The sequence below is a fragment of the Rhamphochromis sp. 'chilingali' genome, assembly GCF_963969265.1.
Source record: "Rhamphochromis sp. 'chilingali' genome assembly, chromosome: 1".
Lineage (NCBI taxonomy): Eukaryota > Metazoa > Chordata > Actinopteri > Cichliformes > Cichlidae > Rhamphochromis > Rhamphochromis sp. 'chilingali'.
The window spans coordinates 68,635,430-68,657,916 of record NC_137929.1 but is presented as its reverse complement, the minus strand read 5'-3'; the positions used below and the strand labels follow the sequence as shown (position 1 = coordinate 68,657,916).

Sequence of the window (22,487 nt, the reverse complement as noted above, 5' to 3'; positions counted from 1 at the left end):
TTACTGGAGGAGAATGATGAATGATGCTCATAGTGAGTAAAAAGTAAACTGAGTGCATTTTTTGGACAGAGATTCGCTTTTAAAGTGTCTGTATAATACAATACAGATACATAAAAATACACTCCAAAAATAGAAGAGTTCTTGAAATGTACAAAATATTATTAAAAAATTAGAAAAACTGAGACACCTTGGCCTCTGGTACAATGTATACAATGTATGAAAAGATGTTTACTGCAGATACTTCTATGGCCCTGCAGATTTTTTCTTTTCTTTTATCCTATGTCGCCGCACCTTGAGGTTGGTAAATCTGTCAATCACTTTTGGGTGGTCAACTCTCTCAAGCATCTCTTTCTCAACTGACATCACAGCCAGGTGCTGGAGTCTGCTTTGACCCATGGTCCTTCTCAGCCAGGTATGGAGCTGACTCAAGACACTAAAAGACCTCTCACAGCTACAGCTGCTAACTGGGTTTATTAGGGCAACCTGAATAGCAGTTTTCAGTGTGGAGAAGATCTGATTATCCAGAAGATTGTACAATGTTAACATATCTGGGATGACACCAGCCTCACTCTTGAGCTTCAAAACATTTTTGGCAACCGTGACTTCCTCTGACTGAAGCTCAATATGGTAATGCAGTGCCAGGGCTGACAGTATGGGCTCAAAATGTGGTCATAAATATTTTGTACTTGTAAATCGGTTTTGGTACTTGTAAAAAAGATTTGTATGTGTAAAAAAAATTTGTGTGTGTGTAAAAAAGATTTGTGTGTGGACTTAGCCAAACAACCCCTGCAAGTTACAACTACGAATTTTGACCCTATTTTTCTTCCTTTCATCTGATTGGTGAATGTCATGTCAATCACAAATGTAACAATCCAATCAGAGAACAGATGGGTTTGGCTGTCGGAGGGGTGCTTTTTTTGAACTGCAGGTCTTTGAAGGGAATAAATGCCCTTTTACATGCCAACCCAGCGTTTTCCTTCATCACCACGAAGGAAAACAGTCTGTGGTCGTCCGAGTTTGGTGATTTTTGTGTCACAGGTCTACGTGTTTAATACAGGGACTTCCACAGCCTTTTCAACAGCGCTGCGGACGCAGGGGGGGCAGTGTTTTCGAAATGACAGTCTTCATTACAAAGCTTTCTTCGTTATGAATTAGCATACATGTTTTTATTGAACATTTGAAGAACTAGCAAAAAAAACCAAACTCTTGTAGAGGACATAAAGTCAGAGATAGAAAAGACAAGGAGCAGGTGCATCTAGTACAGGTAGAGCAGCTGCAAAAACCCACAGAGCCCAGCAGCCAGCAACAGATTCTGGATCCTTTGCTTTGCTTTTAGTTAGCAGTTAGCATTAGCAGCACATCCTGCGTCCGATGTGAAAGGACTTTTATGCTGCGCACTGTGACTCACAGCAATGGTCCCGGGTCAGCCCTGACTTTGTGTTAAACTAATCCTAAAGTAATAATGGTGTTTCTAACCACTGACATACCACAACTTTATCCTTTCAACCAGAGGCGGAGCCAGACATTTGAAACACCCGGGGCTTGGCCCTAAAGGGTAGTATGCATGTGGGATATGTAAAATAACATTTACCTGAGTTTTTTCTTTGAAAGAAGCCTCTAATGTCCATTCTTATATTTCAGTACATAACTGAAACCGATTTAGTCGGGGAGGGTAAGAACTGAAAATATGAAATAAACACACGTAAGCTAAGACTCTCTAAAAAAATAGCATTTGTTCGGCTTTTCATTTCGCCATTTGTTGATTCACTTGAAGAGCGAGTAACGTAATATTGGTCAAGTGATCAGTTTGATATCAATCTTTCGTGATGCACCGTCATATTTACATTATTTGTACGGTATGAATGATTTTCTTTGGTACCTGGTCAAACTTAAGCTCTCCTTAGTATGGCTGGCTCCGTTTCTCCAACAGCGCACTCACTGCTGGCAGCAGCTGCCCCGCCCCCTCGCTCAGTTGCTTAGTGCCTGAACTCGGATCATACCAATATCAGGGGGGATTCATGCACAGTCGTAAATTCCCACAGTGTGCACTATGGGCTTCGAATATTGTGTGTACTTTTTGTTTTATACAGTTGTCAGCCAGGCATCTAACTATGAAAAATTACACTCCAAAAGACCCCGGGCTTCTGACAAAACAACCCGGGCTTAAGCCCAGTAAGCCACCCCCACGCTCCGCCCCTGCTTTCAACAGCTGCTGAAAGTAAGGGGACCTAACTGCTATCGGATATTTATATAGAGATTACCCTTCAAGGACCTGCAGTTCAAAAAAGTGCCCCTCCGACAGCCAAACCCATCTGTTCTCTGATTGGATTGTTTAATTTGTGATTGACATGACATTGACCAATCAGCTTAAAGGAAGAAAAATAGGGTCAAAATTCATACATCTTGCAGGGGTTTTTTTGGGCTAAGTCCACACACAAATCTTTTTTACACATACAAATCTTTTTTACAAGTACAAAATATTTATGACCACATTTTGAGCCCATATGACAGCCCAGTTTGTTTTGCAGATTCTGTACAGCAGCTTTAATATAGGGAGAACACAACTTCCAGATTGTATGAGTCAAATTAGTTGTTGTTCTTTTTCTTTGCCAGTTTAACTTGTTTTGTTTTGCCTGTTAGTATTCCCTGTCTGTTTTCTTACCCAACACGTTCTCACTCCCAACTCGTCAAACGTGTGACGCATGGTCAGACTCCCTCTGCTTCATTTATAGACACGCAGGGTACCCCCCTCGCGTCGAGAATTGACGTGCAGGGTCCTCTCATTGAATACTATAGAGCTCCCTAAACGTTGTTTATTGACGACAAGAGATTGCCGCGGAAGAGCCTGTTGTCCGTATATTTATATATTTCCAAAATCACATTGTAGTGACGTATACAGAACACAATAAATTATACAATGTAAGCAACTACCTGAGAAACAGCAGATACAGCAGATAAATTAATTATAGGCTATTACCTTTGTATCGTTTATTGCATTTATGGAGGGAGTGATGTATGCTGGGTAATGGCACAGCTAGCTACTGGGTGACTTTATTCACCCGCTTCGGCTGTTATCAGTCCATACAATGGGCGTTATTAGCACAAATCAGTCCCATAGATATGGAACATCTCCTGCTAGATTGTTCAGAAGGTTGTTCTCATCCATCCAGATGGAGGATCACTAACAGGAGCGTGATTTCTCATTATGGATGATTTGATTATAAATCAATTAATGGTTCATCCTGTGAGATAACACTTTCCGTTTCTATTTTCCATCACTGATAGTGGTGCCCCAGTATTTTTCTTCTTCAGTGCAGGGTCATAGTTGAGTCTATCCCAGCTGTCGTTAGGCTAAAGCATGCAGCCTGTATAAGATAGTGTAGGTCTAACACAGCGAGAACACAGTGTGTGAACCAATAAAATCCTCTCTGACCTTTGACTCTCAGATTGCTCACTGCTTTCTTAAACACCATGTTTCCCTCTTGGCTGTAGACGGTGCAGGTGTAGACTTGTGTGTCTCTCTCTGTGGGGTGTTTCAGGGTCAGACTGAGGTCTCCAGATTTCAGCAGGTCTTTATTCATCTCTTTTCGGCCTCTGTAATCCTGATCCTGTCTATCTGGCTGATCACAGCCATCCTGATACACGTGGACCTTCCTGTTAGCGTCTCTCCACTTCAGCATCATGAGGTAAATCAAGTGTGGTTTTACAGGACAGCTGTACAAAGTCCTTCCCTGCATCCACCTCCTTCTGGGGGACTGAGAAGACAGTGAAGCACGTGTAAGTGATACAGACAGCAACAACAACACTGATGGTAACATTACCTCCAATTCCACTCCTTGTTTCATCGACTCAGACTTGTGATATTTCCACGTGTGTTTATGTGGAATATCAGAAAGTTTTCATAAAAAAACATGCATGTAGTGATTGTGACTGAGATGTGAGCGCTAACAGCGTACACATATATGTGGGACTGACTGAGCTTTAGCAGTATGCTAGCCACATGCTAAACAAACATTATGAGAAACTCATGAAAGCCTCATGGATGATGTGGACACTCACAGTTCATCTCTGAGCTTTTACAGTGACCTCTGACCTCTGCCCTGTATCTACAGCACTCACCTCCACTGACAAAGAGCAGCACTTGTTTCTTCATCAGGATCTTTCCCTCCCTGCTGTGGACGGTGCAGGTGTACACACACACTGTTTAGTAAAGTCATGTTGTGGAGCTGTTTCACTGATCAATGACTGAGTCTGAAGGAGGTTTTCTGACTTCTGGAACAAACCTGGAAGTTTCTCTTCAGCTCTCTGTATCAGCTGTTTGTAACTCTGGGGGTCTTTTATTTCATAAAAGATCTCCAGAAACCCCAAGAACAACCAGGATAATTGGGAGAGCTATGGCCCAAGATGGGAATGGCTCTGTGTAGAAAACAATAATAGACCATAATATTAAAACATCATCATAATATTATGACAACATCTACAGCACCACTGACCTTTATCTACATCTCTGACCTTTGACCTGCAGCTCTACTTTCTGTCTCAGGATGTCTTTGTCCCTGTAGATGGTGCAGATGTATCCTCCACTGTCTCTCTTTGTGGGGTTTTTCAGGGTCAGACTGAGGTCTCCAGTTCTCAGCAGGTCTTCATTCACTGTTGTTCGGTCTCTGTAAAGGCCGTCCTGGTCATTAAGTTGGTCGCCTTCGTTTGCATACACATGAACCATCATGAGTTCTGGGTCAGAGCGAGTCCACTCCACTGTGCTGTCCTCAGGTAGGTAAGATTTTGTTTTGCAGGGCAGGATGACGGACTCTAAGCCTTCAGTCACCTTCATCTCCACCTGCTGGTCTGAGAGGACAATAAATCACAATATGAAATAGTCATCTGGGATATGAGCATTAGTGTTGCTAATCTATGTCTCTGTGGTAATACATCATCATTTGGCCTCTTTTTTCCCATTGAAAGCTAAACTGGATCTTTAACGTTAACAATTTAATCATCGTTTGATCATTTCCAGCATTAAAAAAGCCTTGATGCCATGGAAACATTGTTTAATGCACACAAAATCTTTATATTAGACACTTATAAAAGTTTTTATAATTTAAATGTAATGTATTTTAAACTATGTTTTCTTTTTTTGCTGTTTGTTTATTTTTTGACTGATCAGAAATCTCATTTTGAATTTGATGACAGCAGGATATCGCAAAAAAACGTTGGAATAAGGGAACAAAAGCCTGTAAAAGAAATTGTTACTGAAAAGAAAAAGTCCACAGAGCAAAGGGGATGTACATACAAAGCACTAAATTGATCTAGCCCATCTAGTGGTCTATATGTAAGTACAGTGGAACCTCGACTTACGAAATAAATTCGTTCCAGAGCGTCTTTCGTAAGTCAAAATTTTCGTTAAGTCGGAGCACCTTTTTCCATCGCCTTTTGAGTGAGGCGATGCTGGCTGAAGACAAAGTTCTTGGTGGAGGAGGACCTTGCTCATATTTGTCAATAATTTCTCTCTTTGTTTCCATCGAGAGCACCTTACGCTTCTTCTTTTCACTCGAATCACTTGCAGAAAGTTTTTTCGGCCCCATTATGAATGAACGGTAGGCTAATTGCATATGAGAAGCACACGAAATAGCGCACTGCAACAACGATACGTCTTTCATATGGAACAGCAAAACGCAAGTACAAAAGCCAAGGGGTTATCACATGATTCGGAAGGCATTGTGGGAATTCTGGTCTCTGCCAGCGGATTTCGTTATGCGGGCATTTTGCCGTACCATGGGCAGAAATACTGCCGTTAAGAGCCTTCTTAACTTGAATTCTTCGTTAAATGGGGTCTTCGTAAGGCGGGGCTCCACTGGATGAGAATTTTATATCTAATTATAAAATCAACTGTAAAGCAGATAAATAAAAAGCGCTTCAAGGTTGCTTACTACAATGCATTGGGAGCCTGGCTGCAGCATTTTGTATCACTTAGACATATAAATAAAGCTTTTTTTCTAAGCTTGTAAACTAGACATTACAGTAATCCACCACAATGACACAAATGCATGAATACTTTTATGCATTTACGTACAGGAGACTATAACAATTTAGAAATGTTCTTTTAAAGGAACGTCAAAGAGATTTTACATATAAGTCAAGAATCAAATACAGAAAGATTACAAACACTGGACAGAAATCCTTTGACTGATTCTTAAAGGCATTTATGGAGAAGCTGTAGTCATAGTCTGAGTCTTGTGTGAATATAAAAAAAAAAGTTTATTAGTAGAGAGCAGTTATCAGGGACACAGAGTGGACTGTGGAGGATAGTCTATCCAGCTGTCGAGGCTTAAAAGACAGACACAGTTGGGTGTCATCAGCATAGAATTGATATCATTTAATGACATCAGCTAAATAAAGGATATCAAATTAAAATAATGGACCCAGAATTGAGCCTTGCACTACCCCACAGATTAGAGCAGCAGTGTCAGAGGAGGGTTTGCTTACCCTGAGACAAAAAGTCTTTCTAGACGAGTAGGAGGAACCTTCCTCCTACTGTGCTGAACCAGAGATACCAGCCAGCATCTTAAGCATTAAATAAAATATTATAGTCAACGGAATCAAAGGGACTTCCACCCACCAAGGAAGCTAACATTGCTGATGACAGCAGGACATCCTCAAGCAGACCCAGTGTAACCGTAACCTGCTCTTTGGAAGCATCCCACATTCCAGACAAGTTTTAACAAAAGCTGGTTAAATACAGTGTACCAAAGAACTCAGCACTTGTTAGCTTGTCTTTACTAAATGAATTCTTGAGTTTCACTGGGAGCCAGTATTTACTAGAAAAGGCTTCAGCAAGTGGTGAAAAACCTCAACATTTCTGAAGAGTGTTACACAGTTTTGACAACTAAATACGGTCATCAGAAAATATAAAATATTATGTATTTATGTATCCTCGGGGGGGTGGCTGTGGCTCAGGTGGTAGAGCAGATCAGCTACTGATCGGAAGGTTGGTGGTTTGATCCTTGGCTTCCCCAGTCTGCATGCCAAACATCCTTGGGCAAGATACTAACCCCAAGTTGCCCTCGGATGCATTCATCGGAATATGAATGTGTGTGAATGTAGTTTAGTTTGCACTTGAGTTTAGAAGTGCTTGTATGAGTGGGTGAATGAGGCATGTTGTATAGAGCGCTTTGAGTACTCCGGGAGAGTAGAAAAGCGTTAGAATCAGTCCACTCTGCTATTGTGGCTAGGGATGGGTGTCGATTTCTATAATCGTTTAGATTCTGATTCATAAGGTCTCGATCAGTTCAATTTTGACTTAGACAGTGAGAAATCTTATAATTCTGATCATTTATCAGTACATTTCCATATTTTTATATCTATATCTATATATATCTATATATATAGATATAGATATATAGATATAAAAAAAGCTGACACTTGTGAGACTTCATCAGAGGTGCGCGCATCACAGCAGATGCCTTTGTGTCAAAGTGAAAATAAAACACAGAAAAACCTTTTTCTAGCCTAGCTTTTTATATTACCTTATAATATTTTGCAGTAGAACAAAAATGAAAGAAAACCATGAATCAACATATTAAGTGACTGACAGAGAGAGCCATCCAGGAAGTGTGATTCTATTGTGGTGGAAGTAAAACGGCAAAAGTAAGAGGGAATTAAAGACGATGTTTATCAAATGTGAAGCTTAGTTTTGATCTACTTTTGCTGCTGGTTCAGTAAATTTTGGTCAGAGAGTGACAAAACCTGCAGCTTCAGAATCAGTGAGATCTCGCCTTTTAGTCCTGATGGCGTGTCTGTGTATGTGCCGTCGAGTGAAATGGTCTGTGCTTTGTGTTTAGGTGTTTGTGTGGAATCAGTGTACCTGCTGTCATTTGGTGTTTTAGCTGTTTGGTGGTTGTTAAAATAGTTTTGTGAGCTTTAACCTGAGATTCAGGTGTTCCTGGCAAAATACATTTATATTTAAAAATCAATTCAGGATTTAATGAATCAATATCGCTTTATTCAAGCTAAAATCGTACCTTAGTTGTGGCTTCCATGGAGCTTAGATCTAAAATGTTGGTCTTCGTTTATAACAGAATTGCCAAAACACTCTTTGTTAGGCCTGCGCTCACAGGCCTCACTGATTCAGAGACTTATCCCCATGAACGAAGCAAGACAACCAGAGATTGATGGGTTTTAACTTGCAAGGGAAGCCGGTCGGATCAGTTGTCTGGGATCTCACCTGATCCCACACAACGCCAAAGAACCAGCGTCCCCTTGCAGCCTTTATTCAGTCAACACACAACCCCATTGTAAAACCCATATGGTGTGTCATAAAGGTTAAAGGGACTGTGTGTCCGAGTCATCTCACCCCTCCTGTATACGGTTTAACCCCTTTAACGGTCTCTCATATACCAGTGCAGGTGAGCCTATAAATGGCAGGAAGTAAACATTCCTTATCAAATAAGGAAACCACAATCTTATATGGAATGTGCCTGCAGTTAAACACTAATAGCTAAACCTCCTCCACCATCGTACATGTATGGTAGTAACAGAAAAATATCTAAACATGCAGTTTAAGAAAACTGCATGTCATTGTTGTGTTTAAGACAAATTTAAACACAACAATGGCAACTTTTAACCAAATCAATCTAACCTGTTTAACGTCTGATCTGTCCACAGTACTGACTCCTGAGCTGTATAAAGAGCAGGTGTTGGCATTTCTTGCTGACCTTTGACCTGTAGCTGTATAACTGTCAGTGTCAGCTCTTCTCTTCCAAAACTGATGGAGCAGGTGTAGTTGCCGCTGTCGGTCAGTTGTGGTTTTCTCAGAGTGAGGCTGAAGTCTAAAGTGTGCAGAGCATCACGCCTCATCGATGTGCGCCTGCTGTAACGCTGGTTTTGTCCTCTAAGGTCATCTCTTCCTTCTCGCTGTAGGTGGACAGAGTTGGGATCAAGATCATTGCGAGTCCACATCATTGTGGGGTCCTCGGGTGTAATACCTGAGTACTGACAGGGCAGCAGGACAGATCTTTCCCCCTCATTCACCTCCACCACCACAGCCAGGGCATGCTGGGAAACTGAAGACACATAAACAGACATAGAAATTAACCGCATGCTGTGGGTTTGTCTCAGATACCTCAGGTGAGAAATTAATTTAAGAAACCCAAGACATGTGTTTGAATATTGAAACGTTGACTCTTGACAACACAATAGTAAGCTGGTTTGACACAGATGTTGTAGATACATTTATTGTACATACAAGTGTTTCCTTCACCACTTAATGTGACTGTGAATATGTTGGAGCGCCATCTTGTGACAAGTTTAATAACTGCTGTTCCAGTAAAGCAACATTACAAAAATTATTCTGATGCAGGTCCTTAATGTGACAGCAGTGGAACAGCTGTCAGTTCAGCCTTTATCTTCATCTTTTATACTGTGATGTTTTCCTGTTCCTGTTACACACAACACTGTACCTTCTTGTACATCACACTCAATATGAATAAACTGCAGGCTGCTCAGCCACTCCTTCCGCCTGAGGATAACCACCGTAGTAGAATCAGTTTAAACAAGTCTACACCATGTATACACATGCACACACACACACAGTGAGTAGTTGGCACTCCTGCAGAGGTATGTCAGAAATGTTCATCCTTGGCTCTCAGTACCTACAGACTTGTACGGTGACTGCGATGAACGCCTGTTTGTAAGACGAGGACTGAACCACCGTACAGACAAAGGGATTTAGTGTAAAACTATTTTAAGATGTTGTTCAGCGTCTCAATGATGGAAAAGCACAACCTTTGACTACAGTCTTTCATATTTTTACAAACAAAGCTTCTTTCCTCACTATTCAAGTTACTTGTTTGTAATACAGCGCCATAAGTTTTACACACAATCGGCATTTAAACAGTATTTAAAGTGTGTATCTTACTGTTGATGAGGAGCAGCAACACCAGCAGCATCTTCATCCCCCTGTAAACAAAAATCCAACTGGCAGAATTAACCAACACGGATGGATCAGAATCAGTGAGACATTTATCTCCAAATGTTGACACATAAATGCGAGTTTGCTTTTGGTTTCTTCAAGACTCTGTTCCAGAAAACAGGTTCAACAGCATTGACTCCAAGTTTTACCTTCAAATCTGTTATAAAACAACAGGCCTTAGTGCACAGCAATGAGGAAATAAAAAGCAGTCTCTCTGAAAACAATAACACTCAAATATGAATGTGTGTGGCACTGCATCATTATATGTGTATATATATATATATATCTCAAGGAAATATGTGAAGTTTAACGGTATGTGAAATCTATCTGGACATGGAAACCGGTGTTAATGTCATGGTGTAGGTAGGAATCAGACCCAAATGCAGAACTCTTCCAAGAGAAAACTGTCACGGCGGGGCTGGGCCGATTTGTTTTGTAACTGGACCCAGAAGCAGGACACAGAGGATGCCAGAACTTTAAAGAACTAAAACCGAACATTTTATTGTGGCCGATACAACACTGGGACACACAATAACACAAAGCAACACATGACAAGAACTAACACTAAACCTAAACTGGGCGAAACTAAACTATGTTTACTGGGACTCTAACAAAACTGTGATGACATAGATACCGATCTGGACATGATGGTGAGCAGGAGCATGAGGAAAACTGAAGGGATAAACCCAAAACTTGAACATGTCCTGCACACCATCATTAAACACACTAACATAACATGGGAGGTGACAACAGACGACCCAACACTCACTGAACAGAAACACACTGACTAAATGCAAATAAGAGAAGGGGTCACACATGGGAGCACAGCTGACACTACCTAATGACAGGACAGGGGAAGTAAAACTGATTACAATGAACAAAGAACATACTGTACTCTTTCAAAATAAAACAGGAAACATGGCGACGTAGACATGACACAAGGGGAACCTGATAAACCATGAACTAAACTGCAAACTAGGCATGACCGAATAACTAGATAACTGAAAAGAAACTGCAATACCGATGAAATAACAAAATAACATGAAACTCAGAACCACTGGGTCGCATGACCCAGGACCACGACAAAAACAGTGAATTTCACTCCGTTTCACTCTTTTTGCTGTTCACAGTGTAAACACCTTCCGCAAACTACCAAATTTTCAGGGTATCCATGGCAAAATTCTCCCTCCAAGAACGTTTTTCTGGACTTTACCCTTCTAAGTCCACCAAATATTAGTAACCCCTACCCCAGCACCTGGCATCCATAATCTGAGTTATAGTATAAGCTGGCACACCATCAAGGACCTGGGTGGATGGTTGACCGTTGTACAGATGTTGGACATCTGTTTTTTGTTTTTTGGGGGGCGTTTCTGCTAATGAGAAAACACACTTTCCTGTTGTAAAGTACCTCTTGAACGCTTTCCCACACTTAACCCCTTCTCAGAGGACTGCTAAACAAAGTATCTCATCAGGGAAAATGTGTTTGTTTTTTAGTTAAAATTGTCTGTTTGTTTTTTTTAATCATTTGGGTGATAAATAGTTCTGAATATTTGTGGGGGTTTTTTACTCAGGTTATGTGTCATGCACTGTGAGTGGCAGGAGGGATTGGAGGGCCCAATACGCAGAAACAAACAAAAACCAAGGAGCCAAAATCAGGGAACAAGAGTCCACACAGAGCGTCTACAAAGGCCCTGAAGGCCCAGAAGCAGTTCACACATAGTTTAGGGGAAAGCAAGCAATTCAGGGCTGACTCAATGGTTGACAGCACAACAGTAACTCAGGGGGCTGACCTGGAGCTCAACAGCCCCATAGTCCAAGACAGAGCTGTCAGGAGGCTAACAGGTGAGGAGAGATGCTGTGAGGAGAGATGCCATGTGGAAAACTGCAGTGGCCATGCGGTTCAGGAGGCCTTCCATGATGGCAGGACACCCAGCCGATGGCCAGGAAAGTGCTATCCTCTATGCTGTTGCATGCAGGAGCAGCAGGTTGAAGGCCACATATAGCAACAGACCTAAACTGATCACAAGGCCAGTAATGTTGTGGGGATGGAGCTGGACTCAGTTAGGGTGGTGTCTGAGAGGCAGATGTTTTCCAAGATGAGGACAATCATGGATAACACCTCCCACCCACTCCATGATGTACTAGCTATTCACAGGAGCACGTTCAGTGAGAGACCAAAAAGCAGCACAGAACGACACAGGAAATCTTTTCTGCCTGTGGTCATCTCCCTGTACAACTCATCCATCTAACACACTGTAAACACTGCAATAGTTACACCCTTTTTACACACGCTCTTTTCTACTCTGTTAATCCTTGATATTTATAATTGAGTGATCTGTATATATTAATGATATTTCTTAAATGTGTAAAATCTGTAACATAATGTATTGTTTGGAGTTTAGTCTGTTACTGTTAGTATTTTTACCATTTCTTCTTGGAGCAACTGTAACTCACATAATTTCCTTAGGGATTAATAAAGTATTCTGATTCTGATTGGTTCAGGATGAGCTGCCATGATCCAATGACACATCTGCTTACCTGCATCTTTTGCTCGTTTCTCCTCCTCTTCTTTTCTCTTTTTTCTAAACTGAGCACCTGATGGCTTTGAACTTTTCTTGTCCAGCTTGGTTTTCATTTTGCACTCCAGTATGAACACAAATCCCCAAACTCGAGGATCACCACAACATGACCTAATAGACCTACACCTTAGTTCACAGATTCACTTTGTCTAATTTCTCTGATTTCACACAACCCAGGATTCAAATCATGAATACATGATGGTCTTGGATTTACAACATTATGAATGAAATGTGCTCTGTTTGGAAGCAGCAGGACTCTCCTCCCCTTTCGACAGGTTGTTTGTGAGACTTTAAATCATCAAACTGTAAATTATACATTTTAAATTGTTATTGATCCTTTACCCCGAGTCCTAAAGTGTAGATTTATTTTCTTACTCTTCTTATATTTATTGTTTGTTTACTTGCACTGCTGTAACTGGAGCCTCGTCGTCTCGTCTCTCTATATGCTGGACTGTTTGTAGCGGAGATGACAATAAAGTTTACTTTGACTTCAGCAGCGAGCAGGCGCACCGAGGGCTCTCGCGCTCACCTTTCGCGTATAGAATTTCGAAAACATCAGTGCAAATTATAAGTCTGTATCATGATGTCTGGTGTTTTCGTGTTTGTTGGTTTGTTTTTATTTTGCGAGTTGGTTATTAGATGCCGCTCCAGCCAGCCACTGCCCCGCCCTCTTCTCCTCCCCGTGCCGCAAGCAGCAGGCGCGCCTCGCAAACGGAGGGCGCCCTTACTCCCAGGAAATAGGCGATAGAAAACCGATCGGTGCCTATGACATTCCCAATCATGTCGGGGCAGCATGAGTATGAGCAACCTTTTGCTGATGCCCATGACGCTGCCCCCACCACAGAAACTGATCAGTCTATTGATCACACAATATTCCATCAAAAGAATTGATTTGACTTTGATTTGTGTAACAAAGTGATTTCCACGTCTCCTTCATGATGTGACAGTATCAAAGGTTCTGTATATGTAAGCCATACTTGTGATATCATTATTATTATGTTTTAACATTAGGCTCTTTTATTGTTTTCTACATAGAGCGGTTTCCATCCTGGGGCATAGCGCTCCCAATTATTCTGGTTCTCGTTGTTTCTGGAGGTCTGTTATTTTATTTCATGTCAGGTGAGTCCCTCCTACATTACCCATAACACTGACGCTTAGCAGGTATCCTTCCAGATTTTGGTTATGTAGGTAGCTTCAGGGTTAATCCTGGGTTTTCTGTGCTATGAAGGTGGTTCATTTTTTAACAGGGAAAATCGCCATGGTAACATATGCTGTGAATCTCCAAAAGTTGATTCTGTTCATCTGGACGTTGTGTTTTGTGGGAGAAACGTTTCGTCACTCATCCAAGTGACTTCTCTGCTGGGGAAATACATTTGACTAAAACCCCCTAAATGACATGCAAACTGTGCGTTGCATTGTTACAGGAATGTCAGTGCAACAAGTTGAGGACTTGTATAAACATGTATAAACCCCGCCCCTTTCATGTGAACTTGCAGGGGAAACTTTTTTTTTTTTGCCTGTCCCGTTTGGCTCTTTTGCATCAGAATTAATGTCTAAAGGCAAAGAAAGATGCCCAACGGATTTACTTTACCAAATTGACCATCCCAGCCTTGCCATAATGGTCCATTTGATTCACCTTTTATTGTTTATTTTATTTTCACTTGCTGAATACGGGACAGACTTGACTGGGGGAAAGAAGGGGAGAAAGAAAGAGGGAAAGAGAAACAGCTGAGAAGAGGGACGGGGGAGAAGGGCAAAAAACAAAAACCAACAGAACGGGCAGGAAAAAAAAAAGAAAAAGAAAATGCATATATCGATCACCTGGATCACCTGTTGAGAAAGAAAAAGGAAAACAAGCAGAAGAGAACAAGAGTAATAGAATAAACAACATCACAATGATATATGTGAATATAACAGTAAATACTAAATATTAAACATTATTGTGCAGGACATAAGATGTGCTGAAAAAGGGTGTAGTTTGTGGGTGTGATCACCCGTGTGTACACCTGTGAGCATGGACGCGCTTATTTTTTTAAAAGGTTCCTTCATGTAATGATATGCTAGAGGGTGTGGGGGGGCCACAGCCCCGTCCTCCAGGGTATGAAGCAGGTGTGGAGGAGATCAAAACTCCAGACATCCAGAGGCCCCCAGAACACAAGAGACCAAGGAAGACCAACAGAGGGGCAGCTGCGCCACTGTCCCAGAAAGAGCTGAGGAGAGTCCCAGATGAGGGTTCACTCAGCAGCCGCGGAGTAGAAGCCAGGGGGAGTTGCAGTGACGCGCCCGTGAGCTCCGCCAGCAGCCAGCCGCGCCTGAGTGACCGAGCCCCAGGCCGAGAGGCCGGGGGCACCCCACCTCCGAAGTGGCCCGAGCGAGCCCCAGGCTCCAGGCCCCGACAAGCGGCCGCCAAGGAGTGAGCCGGTGTGTACCTGGACGCCCACCCCCAGACACAAAGAACCACCAACGCACCGATGTCTGAGGGAGTCCGCCACCGGCAGGGGAAGTGGTGGGGGGAGATAGGCCTCCAAACCTTGGAGGGCCTGAGATGTCCCCAGAGAGGTGGCGCCTGATACCCAACCTGACATATAGACACAGACATACAGGCACACACAGATACAAACATCCATTCCCACCCTCATGCTCTCATATGCACTTGCTCCACACTCAACCAACGTGGAGACAGACATAAAGAGACGCTGTACACACGATCACACTCCCCAAGCGTACTCTACGAACCGGGTCTAGGTACCCTTGCCCCTGGAGGGGGGAACTGCACCCAGACCCAGGTGGTGTTACCCTTTTCCCTGCGGTGGGGAGAGGCAGACCGCCCCGACTCCGCAGCAGCAGGGAGGCCCCACACCCCAGACCGCAGTCGGACGGCCAACTCCTCCTCCTAGCCCCCCCGCTCCAGCGGGCCGCAGAAAACGGGGGTGAGAGAAGACTCCAAACCTCCCTCCACCCGCTCATTGTAGTGTTGATGCATGCGTGTTCTAAGGTGCATTTAAAACCCAGGAGGGCTTGGAGCTACCTGCCAGAGAGCAGCAGGTAAGCGCATAGTCCCTCCTGCTAGCCCTCCATGTCTACGGGCAACGACGCCAGGGGTGGGGTGTACACCCTGATGGTAATTTGGATTCCGTGTATCGTGCCCACCCCCAAGATCCTATATGTATGTGTAATGAGAGTGTGAGTAATGTGAATGTCTAAGTTGTGGGATAAAATTGAGGCAGAGGCAGCCAGAAGGGGACAGAGGGGGGGGGGGGGGGGGGGGGGGTAGCCTCCTCTGCACCCTGGTGACATACCCCTACTCCAAGGCCCTGCATGTGTGGGTGGCTGTGGTGGAGCAGGAAGAGGGAGGCAGCTGGAGATGGGGAGGGAAGGAAGGGAGGGGCAAGTGACCCCTCTCTGGGGCCAGCTCCCCCGCTGACCCCAGTAGGCACCCCCATACTCCGCGACCCGCCAGGGAAAGGGGGCCCAGGCCCATCCAGACCGGGGCCCAGTGCAGCAGCGCCGCCCGGCCCCACACAGCCCGGGACAGTCCACCCAACCCCACCACAGAGAAAACTGCACCCACCCCACCATCCACTCATCTTCCAGACTACATAAGACAATAGACGCCCAGGCTGAGATCTTCCTCCACCTCTCCTGTATCTCCCCCTCCTGCAGAGAGAGTTCCTGAAGAGAGGAAAGCTCCTGCAAGATGTGACAATCTCCCCCACCAGTTGAAGAGCCCCCCAGGTGGCTCGACGCACCGGCGGCACCCTTGCAGGGGAAACTCTGATGATTCATGTGACCTTCTGTCTCTATTGCCATGTCGAAGTATCCAGGTAACAGAAAGATATTCTGGGCATGTTGAACTGTTTTTGTAGTTCAGGGTCAGAAGCTGAAAGAGTTGAGAGTTACAAACAGCTGATACAGAGAGCTGAAGAGAAACTTCCAGGTTTGTTCCAGAAGTCAGAAAACCTCCTTCAGACTCAGTCATTGATCAGTGAAACAGCTCCACAACATGACTTTACTAAACAGTGTGTGTGCTTCACTGCATTGATCTGACACAGAGGCTGCATGTGGACAAGCTGTTCTTCTTCTGTGGTGGTAAACAGCAGCTGACATGGAAACATGTTCTGACAGTAAATGTTCCTCCTTGAGTTGTGCTCAGTCATGTGGTGGAGAGCTTCAGATGTTCAGACACATGAGATCTTCATGGTTTCTGTGCTGATGTGTGTGAGACATGGCCGACTGTGGAGGCTCAGTCTGTCTGTTCTTCTTCATCCAACATGTCTGCAGCACTTTACAGGACGCTGCAGACTAGTTACCAAAGAACGAGTCAGGAACACATCAGGAACAAACTGAGACACAATCTGACTGAGACTAGAAGACAAGGAGGGACAGGGAGGTCATGTGACCACCACAGCTGCTGCTGAGTCATCATGTTGTCCTTTGTTGTCCTCTCAGTTTACCAGGTGGTGGTGGATTCAGGGGTGGAGTCTGTCCAGCTGCCCTGCAAAGGCACACTTCACCTCCCCAAAGATGCTAAAGTGGAGTGGATGGACAACAATGACAGGAAGGTCCACGTGTATGTGAATGGCCCTGATGAACCTGAACAACAGGACGAGTTTTACACAGATCGAACGAAGATGAATGAAGGCCTGTTGAAAACTGGAGACTTCAGCCTGACCCTGAAATACCCCACGAACACAAACAGCTACACCTGCACCATCTACAGCAGGGAGGGAAAGATCCTGCTGAAGAAACAAGTGGTGCTCACTGTTATAGGTCAGTGCTGTAGGTACAGGTCAGAGGTCAGAGGTCACTGTAAAAGCTCAGAGAATATGAACTGGGTTCACATCATCACATCATCCATGAGACTTTCATGAGTTTCTCAAGCAGACGTGACAGGAGGCTGAACGGGCTCCTCAGGCCCTCCAGCTGGAGCAGATGCAGGGCCAGAGGCAATAGGGACCCCTGACTGAGGGTGAAGATGAGTGGCTGACTTAGCAGATGACAAAGCTAATGATTCCTCCACTAACTACGCTACTGACTGGGCTATGGACTGTAATAAAGTCTGCAAGGGGGGAACAAAGCTGCACACACTAACATAAGACAAAGACTTTCACAATAAAACAGGAAACATGAATCACAACTCAGAGACACGGACTCAACACAGAGAGACAGAAAATGACACATGGAACTGAACTATACATGAAACCACAATTCCTAAAACATGGATAACAGAAACATGAAACTCTAATAATAATCATCACAACCACAACAAGAGAACAAGAAAACAATCCAGGGGCCCGTTCTTCGTACCTCGCTAAGTAGGTTAGCCGGATTTGATTGTTGACGATTTCGCGTGATCTTGGATCGTTCGGTTCCCCGAAGCTCATCCGGGACTTGCCGTCATAGCAACAGATCCGTAAGCGTAAACCTGCTTTTACTTTATGACACACAGGACAGACTGTAAGCTCTGCTGGCTGCACAGGAGTTTGTAGGCAGCTGGCAGTTTTCCAACATGTCCTCCACCTGTGATGTCAGTGGTGGGACCCCAGTCAAAGCACTCAGCACCACCTCCTTTAAATGTATTTTATACCAGTTACTGCCCAGCTGCTGTTTTCTTTTCTGTCAGGGTCTCCCATTAAAGGAAAAATATACTAAAGACAGTTAGATTTTTTTAAGTATGTAAGTTACTCAGGCATCAAATCGATTTGAAGTTAAACTCTTTATGATCCTGAGGCTGATTTCAAACAAGCAGGTCGCTTTGATCTACGAGTAGATCTCAGACTAACAGCACGAGCACAAAACTGGAAGGAAATGTTTTATCTTAATTCTTCACTCAGAGTTAGTGCAAGACGGACGTCCTCACATAAATAAAGACAGAAGCTTTATTTTAATATGATGGAGAGCCATTTAGCTCATTGCTGTCATCTTCTACTCAGTGCAATGTTTCTTAAATGTGTTTGTACTGAGTTTTGAGCTTTGCAGGATGAAAACACAGCACGTAGGTGTACAGAGGACGTCAGCTGATGGAGCAGAGGGAGGCAGACTGTGGATAAATGACAGAGTGAGAGGAGAGCAACCATGACAGAAGGACAGGTATGGCATATAGAAGTGGCTTTATAGATATTTATAGTCAGTGTCTGTGTCATGAAGGTGACATGTGAGCTTAACCTGAACAATGAGTTTTTGCATTGCTTGTTACCCTTGTTTAGTGAGGTTTGGGTTTCTTTTGAGCCTGTAAAAAGTTGGGCTCCAAACAAGGTGAAATCATTTGAGTTCAGCACCTGGTGAAAAGCAAGTAGTAAATGGACTGGTTCTTTTATAGCGCTTTTCTACTGATCAGAGCACTCAAAGCGCTTTACACAACTTGTGCATTTACCCATGAACATCTTTCCAAGTGCTTCATAGCTAACATTCACACACATTCATACTCTGATGGATGCATCGGAGAGCAATTTGGGGTTAGTATCTTGCCCAAGGATATTTGACATGTAGACTACGGGAAGCCAGGAATCGAACCACCAACCTTGCGATCAGTAGATGACCTGCAGCAGCATCTGCAGGTCATCTACAGCCACCCCTGTGGGACAGAAGTTTGCTTTGGAGACTGAAATAAAAAAACTAACAAACAGGATGTATAATGGGCAGTATGGAGAACTAAAAGTACATGCAGGCTGTGCTGGAATACGTGTGTTACAGTTTTTGATACCTGAAAACTTCAAATATCATCAGAAAAAATACAATATTTTGCATCATCTCTGCAGTGTCTCTTTTTTCCTCTGCTGTTGTGATTTTAGCTCTAAACTGTTTGGTTTGTCAGCAAACTGACCTCTGACCTCTGCAGTACTAACTCGCTGCTGACAGTCAGTTGTTTGTTTTCTCAGAGTGAGGCTGAAGTCTGAACTGTTCAGAGCATCAGGTCTCATCAACGTGCGCTGCTGTAACGCCGCTTTGTCCTCTGAGATCACCAGGTATGAAACCTGAGTGCTGACAGAGCAGCATGTTCCCCCTCATTCACCTCCACCACCACAGCCAAGGCATGCTGGGAAACTGAGGACACACAGACGGAGAACTGAAGTGTCTGCTGTGTGTTCATCTCAGAGTCCTCACAGGTGACACATTAGCTCCAGAACACCAAGCCAGGTGTTTGAAGCCTGACAGGGATTCTTCCCATCCAGAGGGAGGATTTAGCTGCACAACAATGAACATTAGTGTGTAGTTTAGAAACACAGACTGTGCCTGCACTGCATCTAGTGAAGAAAAGTGTTACTGCGAGAGAACGAGGCTCCTTTAAAGCAGCTGATATTAAGGTTGAAAAATCAACAATAAGCTGATGTAATCAACGTTTCACAAAATGGTCAGCAGCTAAAATCTGGAGCCGTTCTTTGGTGGTAATTAACAGTTTGTTCTTGTTAGCTAATTATGTAATTAAAGGTAGCAGCAGAAGCCTTGTGTTGAAAGCCCATTCACTCACACATTCACACAGTATGTGTGTGTCTGTGTTACACTGTGGACATCCCTTCTGTTGGAGCGCCATCTTGTGGCAGGTTTAAGAAATGTTCTTCTTGTAAATCCAAACTGATGCACCTCCATAGCAGACTGTGGAGGCTTTCAGTGACATGAAGACTTGATTTATACTGTCATATTCTCCTGTTACACAAAGCACAGCACGCTGAACATGGATGAACTGAAACTCCCAGCATCTGACTGAGGAAAAGCACAAATCATTCTCACACTGACTCCTGCTTGATTTTAGATTTGCTTTCAAATCCTCACACTTTCATATGAAGCACTAAATGGGCTCCAGACTGTTTATCTCAGCTTCCTGTCAAACACACTGCTGCTCACACCGAGGCTCAGTTTACTCCTCCAGCCTGGCTTAAGCTGCTGTCTGTTAAAAACAGTCCCACACTCCTCTGTTTAATCCTTCTGATCAGACTCTTTGATTTTGTATTGTTTTTACCTGAAGTTGTGTTTTTGACATGGTTCTGTCTGTGAAATAAAGCTCACACACACACTGCTACAGTCCTTCATACACTTAGAAACGAAGCTGCTCCTTTCCTCAGTGCTGACACATAAAGAAGAGTTGCTTTTATATCCAACACGTCTCTGTTCCAGAAAACAGCTTCAGCAGTGAAGGAAATTGCCTTCCCGGGTTTCCTCCGTGGCGTGAGCGATAAGCAGAGTTCTGTCCTTTCCTTCTAAGATTCCTAATTATTTAAAGTAACACTCAGGTATGCCATTCAGCTGGGTTAGTTACGACGTCGGGAGCAGCTTGGGAGAACAAGGAAACACAGACTGCTTCAGGTTGTCTTCCCAAATCGACTCAAAGGTTTATTTGATACACAGCAGTTTATATAGATGAAAAAAAAGGTTCGTGTGTCAGCTTTCCCAGTTCAAACCGGTACAGACCAAATAAGGAAACGTCTTCCTGCCTTGTGAACAAAGAAGTATCCTGTGTGTAGTTTATCAGCTCAGCTACAATTTATGATCATCCCAGCAAAATACACTCCTAGACATAAAATACAGAGTTCTTTCATTATTGAATTCTGAAACAAACCACCTAGCCTTTAACGAGCCTTTTCCAGGAGATAAAGAAAAAGGGAGGATGGGAGTAAGGAAGTGGTCTCATCTCTGTGGTGTTTTCGACCTTGGGGTACCAGCTTGTGAGTCCTACACATTAATTCTTGGGTCACAGAGAAAGAGAAAAACAACTAGTAGTTGGGCCTTATTGAGTAACAGTTTTCCTGTATAAAACAATATCCTGTAAATGCTACTATGGTATCAAAATACCTAACAAGCAGCCTCTGAGTCTGAACTTGGAGTTGGTTATAAGCCACAGGCCTGTGTGCACAGCAATGAGGAAATATAATGCAGTAAGTGAAACATGGATGTGTGGAACAGATTATCCCAAAGGTTGATTCTGTTCATCTGGACGTTCTCAGTGAAACATTTGGTCTCTCGGTCAGGTGACTCCTTTAGTCTCAGCTGACTGCAGCTTTCCAAACCTTTGTCACTGGATCACTCACTTCATCTCCAACGTGTCCCTGACACAGACAGCTGGAGCCGTTACAGCAAAATCATTGATCATCGTTTTTAGAACATTAGCTGGTGTTGGTGGGCAGGCTAGCAGTGCTAATTGTTAGCACTAGTTCTGCTGCTCTCCCTTTGTCTCTGTTATTGTTGGTCTTTAGTGAACAATAGAAAGTGTCTTCATGAGACTGTTGCCTAATGTTCAAATGTAGATAACACCACCTGCACCAACCTGTTACACAGCACAACCCTCTGGTGTAGCTTTGGCTGGAGCACATATTGGCAGCTCCAGTGACATCACCACTCCATGGTGACATCATCTCTACAGACTGTGGCTGTTACATATCCTCACCTGGTAATAATAAGACTGTCCTCAGCTGCACACAGCTCCAAGATGAACAAACTGAAGTAAATACAAATTAGAGTTACGATAGATTGAAATCTTGTAATCAGAGCTAATTCTTAGTGAAACTCTCACAACATCATATCATGATCCTGGGTTAGTGTCTCGGTCTCAGATCACAACATCAGCACAGGCTTGGCTTGGGTGAGGTATTGAGTGGTTCTTGTCCATGACAGCTGCAGGTACAGTGCCATCAGCCATGCTGCACCACATGTCTGCCCAGGAACATTAGTGTGGCTGAGTCTCATGTAAACATTGTGCTAAAGTGGTGGGAAAGTGGCTGCAAGCTGGCTGCACTGTGTCCAATACTCTCAGTATGATATCCACAAACCTCTGAGTGTCACAGAGTGGGCCTGTGCTCAGCTCACTGTGCCCCATTCAATTCTACTTGCATAGTTTTACAAGTAAAATTAAAAGTTGCTCAATGATAAGTTATTGTAGTAACAACTAAGTCCATGGTCATTATTTGTTAATAGGAGCTTAAAGCTTCTGCACCAATCATGGAGCACCA

At 43.5% G+C, this 22,487-nt stretch overlaps 1 protein-coding gene across 1 annotated transcript in view; it reads left to right on the top strand.

The window, feature by feature from the left end:
• LOC308395936 (NACHT, LRR and PYD domains-containing protein 3-like) overlaps positions 1-22,487 on the top strand; it is a 352,248-nt gene that overhangs the window by 163,983 nt on the left and 165,778 nt on the right. The window lies entirely within an intron of this gene.